The sequence below is a fragment of the Lissotriton helveticus genome, chromosome 11 (genome assembly GCF_964261635.1).
Source record: "Lissotriton helveticus chromosome 11, aLisHel1.1, whole genome shotgun sequence".
Taxonomy (NCBI): domain Eukaryota; kingdom Metazoa; phylum Chordata; class Amphibia; order Caudata; family Salamandridae; genus Lissotriton; species Lissotriton helveticus.
Genome location: NC_136072.1, coordinates 620228995 through 620243080, shown reverse-complemented (window position 1 = coordinate 620243080; position 14086 = coordinate 620228995).

The following is a 14086-nucleotide window of genomic DNA, read 5'->3' as shown; positions in this document are numbered from 1 at the left end:
CTGTTAAAAGACCTGTGATCTCCTTTGGTTGGCGGACCTACCACCTGACCCTCTCTCCAAGCTGCGCTGAATGAAGAGACTGTTGCCCTCCTCCAGAGCATCACTGTAGTCCAGACTGCCCTGATGAATGCCATCCAGAGGCTTAGCTGCCATATGAAAAAAATGATAGCTTCCTTGGAAGGCATTCACAGTGGTGGGTCTGTCCTACTATGGTCCTTTCAAGCTCTGGCCTCCTCATTCACAACAGCCTCTCAGACATCCCAACCTTCTGCCCCACCTCCTGCCCCTTCCCTATCCCAATTCTCCATACCCAGCCCTGTCCAAAGTGCACTCCCACCTTTCATGCACCCACTCAAACAGACACAAGCAGCACACACACGCACAAACAGAAACACCCCAAAACATAACTCCAATGCTCATCCAAACATACAGACAGCAGACCAACCACCACACACACATGAACCACACCCACCACCAGCACACAAACAGAAAGCACACGTACCACCACACACATGCATCACACCCACCACCAGCACACCGACAGAAAGCACACCTACCATCACATGCACCACACCCACCACCAGCACATACAATGTGTTGATATAGGTGTGTTTCTTTAAATTTTGAAGACATCTACATTACAGACATCTGCATTGCACATTGGTATGCTATTACTTGTATGAGCGATTAATAAATGCTGTTGACAGACAAATCAATGCATAACAGAGAGTGTGGCTTACAATAAATTGCGTACACAACCGTGTTGGTTTTGTTCGTCATCAAGCAGCAGCGGCAGTACTTGGCATGCCAGATCCATGATGAAACAGGGAGTGTTAAAGTGAGAAAAGGTGAGTTGCACCCTTATATCTGTTCCAGTCCGCCAACTCAGATGTGGAGGTTTGACCGTCACTTTCAAGTCGGCCGGAAGGTACATCGTGATTGATCCAGCTGAGAAACTGACGGTCCACCCTCTGACCACAGCTTTTGCCTATTCTGCCATCAAGATTTCCTGGTAGTGACAGTGGGACTGCAGCAGTATGTTGTTTATGCAACAGCCAACATCTAAACAGGGCGGATGGACCACCAAGTTGGCAGGCGGAAAGAACGCTGAAAAACGGACATTGAGACCAATTCCCCCAAGATCTAAATCAGGCCCTATACTTTTTGAGACCGTGACTGAGGAACTTGCACCGAGCACTTTTGCCCGAGTCCCTGCCTCGCCCTGAATGCACCTTGCACTTTGAATCCGGTCCCTGGAGGGGCTTGAAATCACTGGCGGCGGTCCCGCCACACGGGAGACCGTAACTGAGGAACTTGCACTGAGCACTTTTGCCCGAGTCCCTGCCTCACCCTGAATGCACCTTGCACTTTGAATCTGGTCCCTGGAGGTGCTTGAAATCACCGGCGGCGGTCCGGCATGTGGAACGCGCACAGGGCGTGCCTGGACTCGGCCCGGACGAAGACGGGGCCAAGACGGGCCCGTTTTAGCCCGTCCTAGACCGACAGAGGCCGGGCTGGGCCACAACTCTTTCACCCTCCGCACGCAAGGTACTGTGACTAGGGTTCGATTAGAGTCCTTTTGAATTGGGACTATATTGGGACTATACTGCAGAGCTGATATTGACTCAGTGCATCAATGAACTTGTGCCATCACGTGCCATCCTTCCCTGAGTAGGAAGGAAGGAAGGAACTCAATTTTGAAGCAAGGTACTGCTTATTGACTAATCCTAACCTTATGACGATTGGACAAAGTATATTGATATCGGGGGTGCACTCAACTTATTTTTTTCCTGTTTAATTCTTCTCTTTTTTCTGTTTTGCTTCGCCATTTACTCAATTGAACATGGGGAAGAGAAAACTGGTGACCAACCAGAACAAAAAATGTGTTGTGCCAGGAGAGCATTCTCGCCAGTCCCTATTAAATTGCCTAACGGCTGCCGTGGGGGACATTGAGCGACAGATTACAACTGTCGAAGAGGCTTTAAACTCAGTTATGGAGTGGGGTGTATCAGGGGATGTTAGTTCTTTATATCCAACAGATGCTCATGGAAGTGACCCGATTTTAAATGGCTGCGTGGTAAACATCTCCAATTATATATATAGTTGCGAACACAGTAGTGAATACAATCACGAAACACAACCATCGACCAAGCGCCCCAGAAATCCTGACACGTGCCCCCCCATCCTTGACACACCATGTTCAAAGTCAAGTAAGCCCCCATCTAAATTATGTAAAAAGGCCTCCATAAAAGTTAAGCCTCAGAAACCCGAAAATTGGGAAAAATCACTACTCAGCTCTAATGTGCGCATACAGAACGAGGTTGGCAAGTTAAAAGCTAAGTTGGAGGCCCTAGAAACATACTTTAGAGATAGCTTAAGCAACCTGATGTCGAGATTCGGCCAAATGGAAGAAAGCTTGACTAAAATTTTGGAGACACTTGAGTCCCTCGGACAGGGGTGCGTTTCTACTCAAGTGAGCTCATTGGGCAGTAAAGCAAATAGACTAAGATCTAACATAAATATTCCTGCCCCAGGCACCCATAATGACACAGGACATGGTCTACCCAACACACTGTCTCAGCCCCGCACTGTAAATATATGGACCCCCTGCCAGCTATATCACCAGTTACTATTCCACCCACACACACTGCTACCATTAGAAACCCCAATATTCCATTTGAGAGGAAGAAGGAACAGTATATGGCATACTTGGACCTACCCCGAGCCGCCACGCCCTACATTGTGGTGTTGGCAAATATTCCAAATTTAGATCACGGGACAGAAGAATAGTGGGAAACGTTAAATAATAGGTCGCTGCATTGGCTTGGCGCTAGGACGTGCCTAGCGGGGGAGTTATTTGATGAATTCAAAATGGCAAGGAGAATAGGATGGGTTGGCAGAGGACGGAAAACACTCCCAGGGTACTGTGTAGTTTTGACATTTAGGACTCCCCGCTTAGTAAAACCGATTATGAACAGAACAGGAAATCATACTACACTTGCACAAGGCGTTAATGTACTTCCTTTAGGTTATTTCTACTAACCCTTATATAGCAGCTGCGCAAGACTGAATTGGGAACCTTACACGTCAACTCACAGTAACCATATTAATATTCAAACATATAACCGCTTAGATGCATTTAATAATCTCGAGGCAGTTGACTGACTGAGACAAGAGGAGCTCACCCAGGCAATCACATCTAGAAGCACGGTTAACAGCACCACTTTGGGACCGTTAACAACTGTTCTTACAACCGAATCGGGTGACACACAAGGAAAAGACACAATGGGATATATACAGGCAAGCATGGGCATAGCCCCAGAGATTTCGGCAGTACCAATTCAATCTTCCCCTTTACAAACTGGGCCTACTACTTTGCATAGGGAAGATGGGCAGGGAAGGAGGAGGGACACAGACAGGCGCGATAAATGTCAGTTCCTGTTCTGGAATGTGGCTCGCCTAAAAAGCAAGACGTCTATTAATGTATGGATGGATTTTGTGTGCAAATTTGAGATTATAAGTCTTTAAGAAACCTGGGTAATGGAACCAACTCATATATATGGATTTAAAACGCTTCACACGCCAGCAATAAGATCGCACTACGTTAGAGCCAAAGGGGGGTTATGTACTTCTATATCCAACCATCTAAACCTGAGAAAAGCTGAATTAACTGTATCCAACAGGTATTATCAACTTATAAACCTACAAGTTGGTTTGGGTTTGCTCGTGGTCCTACTAAATCTTTATAACAATATCCCAACAGATTTGCTCGAGGGCATACTGCGCAATCTAAATGGCGAATTGAATAATCTAGTCCTTCATTCAACTAATGAAGTTATAGTCATATGGGTTGGTGACTTCAACTCCCCGATATGTCAAAGGGATGCTAAGGGGGCATGTGGAATAACCCTCGAAAAAGATATCAACCTTCCTCACTTCCCACATACACCTCTTGGAGAACTTCTAAATGAGATCATGTTTTCACACGACATGGGCTTTGCAAACAATCCATGTTCACTGGTGGCCCCTTTTTTTCCAATTTTAATGGACAAGGTTCTTTTTCCACTATGGATTTTATATTGATTACATGTAGGCATTCCACACGTGTTAAAGCATTCACCACTCATGACGTTGCTTTAAGTGACCATTACCCGCAAAGTATCGATATTTTAGTGTGTAAACAAGATTTTTAAACGAAAGGCAATTCTAATCAGCTTTTGAAGAACATCACATTAAATAGACAAAATGGGTATGCACTAAAATGGGACAAACTGGACCCAGATGTATTTGTCACAAACATTGTCACAAAATGTAAAAACATGATTTATTCCTGTCTCAATGAGAAGTCCTCACACCTAGAAATCATTAAGAGTTTCTTAAATATTGCTGTTTAGATTAAAGAAACCCTGCACGTAAAAACAATAGGTAAGAATGCACGCAGTGAAGGAGGGTTCTACTCCCACTGCACGAAAGCTTATACTAAACTCCAACACGCTTTGAACGCGGGGGTAAGGAACCAGGACTATATCAGGGAAACCAGAAGAAATTAAAGGAGGGTTGTAAATGCTAGGAAAAACCGTTGAAAGAGGAAGCCTGGAACACTTTGCATGAGGCATCAACTAACCGAGGTTCCACAGCTTTCTGGAAAGCAGTAACTGCCCCATTCTTGGTTGAGAGAAATAAGGCAAGTATAGAAATCACCATAACAGAATTGGAGTGGATCTCACTCTACTCCAACTTGTACAATAATGTAATTAGCGACGATCAAGAGAACCCGGTAAACGGGGTTTATTCTGAGTTCACCCCTCCATTTTTAAAGTTACCTTTGGTTTTTACTCTGAGTGAGGTTAATACCGCTATAAGTACTAGTGTGGACGGTAAGGCGCCGGGGCCGGATGGTATCCCGGTGGACCTATTTAAATCTAATCTGGCTTTGTGGGGACCAATTTTAATGCAAGTTTTTAATGCGTGTTTCTCACAGGGATTTTTAATGACTTGGTACGATTCCATAATTGTACCTATTTTTAAAATGGGAGACAGGTCAGGCCCATCTTGTTATTGCCCAAATTCATTACTGGATACTACAGTGAATATTTTGGGATGGGTGATTTTAGAGAGATTGCAGGTTTGGGCGGACGAACACAGAATTATAAGCGATCTACAATATGGTTTTCGTAAGGGTCTGGGGACCATCGATCAGGGGCTTAATTGACATATTCTATTGGAAAAATACACAAAAGCTGAAGGAGAAAGGCTGTTTTTCACTTTCATTGACCTAACAGTTGCATTTGATTGCGTCGTCCATGAAAAGTTAATGTCAATCTTAGGGGAGCAGGGGGCAGACCCTTTTTTAATTTCCTTTCTAAGGCAGCTTTATATGGGTGCTAGGGCAAGGGTGCGTTTCGGGCGGGACGGGAAATTTACAAAAAGTTTTGGAGTAAGGAAAGGCGTTAGGCAAGGCTGAGTCCTTGCTCCATTTTTATTCACTATGTATATTAACAACTTAGAGATCACCCTGGTAAAGGAGTGCAGGGATTTACCATCAGCAGCAACCCGCCCTATTCCTGTGCTCCTTTATGCAGATGATGAGGTTCTCATGTCGCGCACGCCACTTGGCCTCCAAAGGGTAGTTACCTCCTGCACAAATGTTATGTCTAAATTGGGCCTCACTATTAACTGCTCAAAAACATTTGTTATGAACTGTGGTAATGGATCCAACAAAAAGAGTAACACCATCTTTATCAATAACAAGGCAATAAAACATACCAAAACCTTTTCTTACCTAGGGCTTTTATTTGACCAATCAGAAACTTGGACCAGAGCAATTAAATCAAGAAAGCTTTTGTTTAGTAAGTCACTGATTTTAGTAGAAAATTAGGACAACGCCTCCAGGGGAATTACTGCACATATACAAGGCAAAATGTGTTATGATCGCCACCTATTGGGCAGGAATTTGGGGGTTTCCATTGTTAACTCATTGCAAACAACAGAAAATATGTTCCTTAAATATCTCTTGTCTGTACCTGACAGTATGTCTAATTTCATCTGTAATGCCGAACTTGGCTTACCCTATTTGGAGGACGTGATCAAGATCAAGATCAAGATCCAGCCGGTCCTCCTTTGGCATAGTGTTTGGACCACAGATGAGTCTGATTTTAATTGCCACATACTAAAAGACGCTAAAGAGCTTGACAGAGCAAAAAGTATGAGATGGATAGAATATGTTAAAACAGTCTTAGGCCAATTAGGCCACCAGGAATATTATAACGATCCCAATACCTTATGCAATGTGTCTAGAAAGGACTTAAAGTCTGGGTGCATGCGGTATCTGAGTGAAAAGGGAATCTTGATCGAAATGGGTAAATCAACGGTCCAGTCCAACCATCTCACTCTTGCCTTTGAGTACATCCAGCCATCTATCTTGATGGTCACTAGTGACTATGGTAGATTTTTACTAACGCGCTTCAGGTTAAACATCATATTTAGTTCACTAAGTTTCCCAGAATTGAATGATTGGTCGAGAACACTATGTAATTGCCCGTGCGATGATTCCTCGGTACAATCCTCTATACAAATATTGTTTTTTTGCAAATTTTATCTTATTCCCAGAAAAAGATGGATTGTACCAGTGCTTAAAAACTAGGATTGAGGCAATGTCGCCCTGCATACTTGGCACTAAAATTACTGGACAGTGAATTTATAATTGCCTCCATTACTGTCTTTCAAAAACATGTTTTTAAATTGCGGAAATCAATTTTGATATGATGTGATATAATTGTGTTTTAAATTGCTTTTTTTAAAACTGTATGAATCGTGATCTGTGCTTTTATGGTATAGTGTATCATGTATCCGAATAAAGTAATTTGGATTGAATTGAGTATAGTTTTCCTTCACAGTTAAGAAGGACACAGGCTTGTACGGACTGAAATGCAAAAGGCTGATATCAAGTTTCACAATAAGTTTCATAATGAAGTCCATTGCTGCAGGGGTGATCGCTGCAGTCTGTAAACACTAATGAGCACATTGATGAGGGACCTCACCAGAAGTTCTTTATACATTTTATAAAACGTTTTCTGGGACTCCATCAGGCCCGGAAGCTTTATTTCTGGCAAACTCATCTATCAACCTTCTAGAATTTGGCAGTAGTCTGCTTGTCTAAGGCAGCTACTAGCCCAGTATCCAGTCTAGAAAAACTAGTATCTCTTCTTACTGGAAAGCACAGTCCTGTGTTATATAAAGCATAAAATAGTAGGCTTCAAACACTGCCATCATACCCTCAGTCTTACTATGATGTGTCACTAACACATCCTCTACCTGTTCAATGAGATTTATGACTTGTTTACTATAGTTGTCTATCTGCCTTGTCTCCCTTTTTCAAATACTCTTGACCAATGTAGAGAAGTTTATGGGCTACTTCACATATCAGTCACTTTGCAAGCTCACCCTTTGCCTTCCTTAGATCACTAAATATGTTGTGATGGCCAATTCTCCTCTACATCGACTCTGGTCAGTTATGTGTTGTTCGAGTTTAAGCTTCTTAGCCAGTCCCAGCTTTGTGAAGCATATAGTGTGGCAAATCAGTTTGCCCCCAATAACTGCTTATGTTCCATTCAACATCATATTCCACTCCAGCTTTTATTCATGTTTAACCTTGTCCCCAGAATTTAGAAGTACACTCAGGCTTGATTAACCACTTTTCAAAAGGCTTAGAAGTTTAATTCCTTAAAATGCTCCATTCACTCACCTATGTCATCTCCGGGGTCTTCTCTAAATGACTGCCATGCATTATCTGAAACATGGAACATTCCTTCAGAGCATTGTGCTCTGCTCAAGATACTACAGCACATTTATTATCATCCTAATACTATATCATGATCATCCCATAATATGAGTCTTTCAACCCCATTAAGACAGGGACAGCCAGAATGATGTCAAGAATGCCCATGGATAGAGAGCATTGTGTCAAGAACACACACAATATGTCAAGGATGCCCATAAGGCCTGCAATATGTCGAGGTCAGGCCTTTAGTTTGCCAGTTTACACAGATGTCACCAGGAATACCCATCATATGCCATGGACAGGTCTTTAAGATACAATGGACACCCAAAATGCATTTATAAAAGTGCTCATTACGCCTGGGATGAATGCACTGTAATGTCAAGGATAGCTAGAATTTGGGTAAGAATGCCCACAGTGTATAATGGATGGGCCACAATTACACCAACAATAACCAGAAAGTCACCCAGTTAAAAAAAAAAAATTGTCACAAATGGGCTATTGAGTGGCAGATCAAAATAATTACCAACAGTATGGCATTGATGGGTCACTATTATACCAGCTAAGTTCAGAATAGTACCCTAAAATCCAACAAATGAAGGCAGAGCCTCTAATGTGCCACGGATAAGCAAGAATGGCTTGTCAACACTGTGAACCATGGCAGGGCCACTGTGTGCCACAAACATCGCTCATGGCTTCATACCAGTTCATTATGTCATTTTGCCCACTATAACACCCTATACAAAGACCAGTCATATGCAAATCAGACTTGGTCCAGCGTCAATAGAAACAGTCCAGTCTGAACTGTCAGACAAGTTCCCCTCTAAACAAGAACATTAACATCCAAGATTGTTTTCGGCCTTCTTTAAGACTTCTCTCATACTCATACTCTCCATTTGAACCTTTCAATCACACACACTCACTTGTGCACATCTCACTCACACTGCTCTAACTCATGTTCACACTCTTACTGACACCCACACACTCCTTCTTCGCCCACATAATGAAATTCTCATTCCGCCGAAACTCACTCTCACTCAATCACCTCAGTCTCAGTCACACTAAAGTCTCAATTACATAGTTCTCAAATTAATTTTTCCTACACTCAGTGGGGCATATTTACAAGCCCCTATTGCCACAGGAGTGTCACTTTTGGTGACGTTCCTGTGGTGATGTTGTGCTTCGCCTTATTTACAAGGTAGCATTAAGCCACTTAACGTGGCATAACGCCGCCTTGTTAATAAGGCACCCTTTCATGTTGTAGCTAGTGTGAAAAGGGGAGGACAATGGGTGTTGCAGTGGGCGTTCACCACAATACTCTGTGCCAAAATTAATACCTGGGAAAACCTGGTCTTCAGCATGCGAAACGAGGAGAAATGCTCTATTTCTCCTCATTTTTGCTGTTTCCATGTGTGCTGCGTTGTGCAGCACACATAGAAACAGCAAAAGACCATTGATTGTTTATCTGCAGGAAGGCAACACATAGGGCCTGATTCCAATGCGGTTAGGAAAGCATTCCCACCTAGGGCCCGATTACTATGCGGTTAGGAAGGCCTCCTAACAGCATTTGCTCCTCCTGAATCAGATCGGGAGCGTGTCTTCCTGACCGAGTGCCAGATTATGATGTGGTTAGGAACATAGGCTCCCATGGAAGTCAATGGGAGTTCAACAAAATCGTATCTGGAAGCATCCAGATTCATCATACTCGGTTGGTAAGACTCTCCCGATCTGAGTCGGTTGGAAACCATTTCCAAACCAATATGATCGGGATGATTTCCTAACTGCATCAGAATCGGGCCCATAGAAGTGACAAAACGCCATTTAAAGATTGTTTATGTGCAGGAGGGGTCACCTTCCTTCACATAAACAATCTTCCTCTGCAACGCATACACCCTTGCACTATGGTGCAAGGCTACCTGCGTTGGGGCTAGGCTGCTAAATTTAGCGCCAGCGCAGGGGGAAACCATATTCTTGCAAACTTGGAGCAGCCCTGCGTTTCTAAAGTGACGGAGAGTGTAGTTAGCCTTCATGGCTTACAGACACACTTTGCCACTTTAATAGTAAATATGGATTTTCTCGTTCTCATTTATACCACTCATATTATAACGCACACAAGCAAAACACACACAAAAAACACTCATGCATACACAAAGATATTGTCACATCCACTCTTACACATCCACGCACTGATTTTTGACACTTTTCGTTCACCTTGGAGTCATACATGTTTACCCGCCCCCGAGATTCTATGCCTCTCCCAGGTGCTGCCATCGAAAAGGCCTATAACAACCCTGAACAGGACTGAGCCACCCTGTCTCCGTTTCTGATTGGCCTTTGGGAAAATGTGCAGAAAAATGCCATCAGCCAAGCGGGTTACTCTACACGACCTGCTGCACTTCCTGACCATGTACAGTATGTGGGTTCACATATGCACAAGGCGTGACAATACAAATAAAGGCGAAGAGACGAACGGGGAGCGTTTCATGTTCCAGGCTTCGAATTTCCCCTGATGAAGGCTAGTATAGCCGAAATGCATTGGGAACAAGAGAAGCAAATGGATGTGATGTAAACATATTGCATTATGGGAATTGAAGTTTCCAATAAGAGAATATGAATAAAAATGAATCCAATGAACAAATGTAACTAGCGTTAAGAGTATATTCTTTGAATGAATGGTGCAGGACGAACAGCACCCATCACCTGTGCCTAGGGAGACAGTCCATAAGTACTTGGAACTGCTATCTTTCGATACAAATAAAGAAACATTTCCTTGCAAGCGCATGTGAATATGCGACAAAATTAACATATATTTACACAGTTAGATGCGAAGATTACTTGTTCAAAACACTGGCTACAACAAAAAACGAAAAATGCCTTAGCTGGCTGTGAGTTTCATACTCATTACAGTTCTGATGTTTCCTCTGATATAGGAAGAATTGCCTATAGAAGAAAGGGAAGAGTGCAGATTATTTTTAACTTGAAACTCCAAATTGAATGCTGGATTGATACAGTAGCGATAAAAAAGGCTTTGATGATTTTGACAGAAGAAGGTTTTTTTATCAGCTCTGCTTTCTGTCGGATCAGGCGCAATGATTAATCTCCCCCTGGAAATTGCGAAACCTCAGATTATACCATGCCATGATTCTGTTCTGAATGAGAACCGTTGTTGAAGATTTCAGATGGGACGACACCCAAAGAAGGACATTTGGTGGCAAATTGAAAAAAAAAGTCCTCCGTTTTTCAGAGCTATTATTATTGAAGCACAAAGAAACCCATTGTGATTTCCGTGCCTGTATGAATCACCACAGTCACACTTTCTGATGTGCTATCTCTCTATGCTCTTATATCCGGGAACCTATGCTCTGAGTATATTGTTCATTTTCTACATCCGTCACTTAGAGCGGGATATTCGACAGGTAAGAATTCATGGGTAACAGATATAAGTAGATAATTAGGGATTAAAAATAAGTCATAAACATCTACTCTAGTTCGTCAATGATTTATGTTTTATTATTCTATGGTTAAAAGGTTTATTTTTCTCAGTATAAATTATAGGAAAATTAACAAAAATAGCATCAATTAATATTCCCATGTAATGGGTATTATTCACGAAACTTATATCACACAGGTTCAACTTACACATTTTCAAATAGCTTGATTTACGAGGGCACGGAGCTTACGAACTGAATATTTACTCATAAATCGGTTTACCACTAAATTACATAACCCTGCAATGGTGTACTATTTTGCATGTGTAAATCCTACTACATTGGGTGGGCAGTGGGCATATAGCGAGGGGATGCCTTGAAACATTGGTAACACCCTGTGGTAATGATCAGGTGCCCCCCATGACTAGGGGAGGGACACCCTTAGTTGCGCCGCGGGACCACCGAGCTAAACTACCTGTAGGATTGAGAGGAGGGGCTCTGTGGGTGACGTGAGGAACAGGGATGGACCTTATGACGAAAAGGAAACCGCATCTTTAGGGGGCTATTTAAGAGGGTGCCTCCTGGGTCTCCTCCTCTTCGTCTCCCGGGACCCTCGAGGTAGCTTCAGGAGCGTCCGAGTACGGCGGTGGTGGTCCGACTGCCATCTCCTCACTGGCCTGACCACCCGATTAGGAGTTGGGCAGTCGGACTACCATTAGAGCTCCGCAATGACAGCATCTTGGATTCCGCAGCAGTCGGGAAAGCGGCAGCCTATTGAGGCAGTGCCCCTGCTGGCACCGCTGTGCCGACATGGTCAGCGACTAGCTGCCGCCTCCCCCCCAAACCGGCACCCAACACCCAGAAACGTGGACACGAGACTTCTTTACTTTTTGGAAGGCGGGCGCTAGTCGCCCGGCCGTATTTATTAAAATATGAAATTAAAAAAGGTTTTAATTGCATGATCAACAATTTATACAAAAATCAGCAGGACATTAGGTACAAAATTATTGTTAACAAGTTTGAGAGCCTGACCTTAACAAAACTCTAATACATGTTGTTTCCTAACCGAGACTAACATCCTCATCTTGATTTTTGTACATTTCTGGCCATATGGCAAGGTCACTACCGGTGTCAGGTCCTACAAGCTGCGCCTCCCCTAGAGACGTGCGCATGCGCAGTGTTACCCTGGGAATTGCCCGGTCTACGCCCTGAACTCCATTTACCCACTAAAGGAGGGCCCTTACTCTGCGCCATCCGGTGACGTCATGAGTCCACGCGCGCGGGGTGGCTACCAGCCTAAGGAAAGCGTGAACTACTCCTACCCGCGCTCCTTTGCTTTGCAGCATCCATTACCTTGCCCCTGGAGTTCTAGGAGTGGCCCGCAGGCCCCTCCCCCTGGGCCGGAACCTCCATAGGATGATGCCCGCCCCCTCAGACCTCAAATATGTGCTCACCGATAATGACCTTACCGCCACAGGCCAGCATTGTTAACCGACGATCTGGCCTCCCCCTGCCTAGACCTACCCTACAAAGTTCTCACTTTAGCAACCCCTTCCAACCAGGCCCTGACATCATCAGACCACAGGACCCTTCCTTCCTCCGTCAAATGGACTCCCCTCACCAGGTAGAACAAATACACCCATGTTGGATCATCTGCAACCGAGGGGGGGCTTGAAATAATTTGTCCCACTGTGTGTTGATCCTCTTTATTGAGTGATTCAACGCCCTGACCGAGTCCCTGCCACCACGGGATAAGTTGAGACCCTACTACTGTGCCACCCGGGTAAGTCCTGAAGACCCACCCACAGTGGAGATGAACTCATCAATGAGTATTCGCCTCCCCAGTTTGGCCAATTCAGTCCCCCCCTAGGTGAAGTATCACCACTGACAGGAGGTCGGGCTGCTGAGCTACAAGTCCCTGAAAGAAGTTCCTGAACTGACCATGGCACAGACCCTCCAACCAACTCTTCCCTGTCCTGCGTCCAGCCTGTTGCTTGTGCTGGCACATTGTAGCTCCACAACTTCTGGTGATGAGTTCCTCCCCTGCGTGACAGGTTTGAGAAAACTGCAAGAACCAGGAAAAGACCAAGAAAACCTGGGTGACAAATTCCCACTTCCACCTTAGGGAATGGGTAGCACTTACACCTGCCAGCAATACCTGGGCCCTTGGTGTCCTCTTTCTCGACGTATGCTTCCCTTTTGACGTCCACCAGCTGCTGATGTTGCGGTGTGGAGCACTCCTCAGATACCCGCCATGGACCCAGCCGTGACTGACGTAAGCATCCCTTGGGCTGTCCACCTGTTGCAGCTGTTGTGATGTGGAGCACTCCAGGTATCCACCATGGACCCGGTCATACATAAATTGGAAAGATAGACACACACCATTAGTGTTTCCGGCAATAACTGCTGTACACCCGTCAGACTTACATTACCATCAGTCGCTAAGTTTTAGATAATCTTAGTGCCAGTTCAGTACACATTAACACGTCGACAGTAAATGTTAAGCATAGCCTCAGTTTGTCTGTTTTCTACCCACGTCTTCATGCATAGGATCTATGTGTAAAAGAAGACAGCCTACTTAGCAGTGCAGCATCACAGTCTTTAGCTACAAGAATTAGCACAGCCCTAACTCCGCCAGGCCATAAGCTGGCCCTAAGGACCTTTTCCATTCGCCACTTTGGCTTCTGAGAAATATCATCCCAGCCACCCGGACATGATCACATGCATCCCCAGAACTATGTGATGCCGCAACTAGGCTCTTTGGGCACCTTTTAGGTGTGACATCAGGGTGTGTATCCTTATCAGGACCCCAAGTAGTCGTTCTAAAGGCTCTAGGCCCTGTCTCTATGCCATTCGTGGTCCCCCCACCATATTATTAATA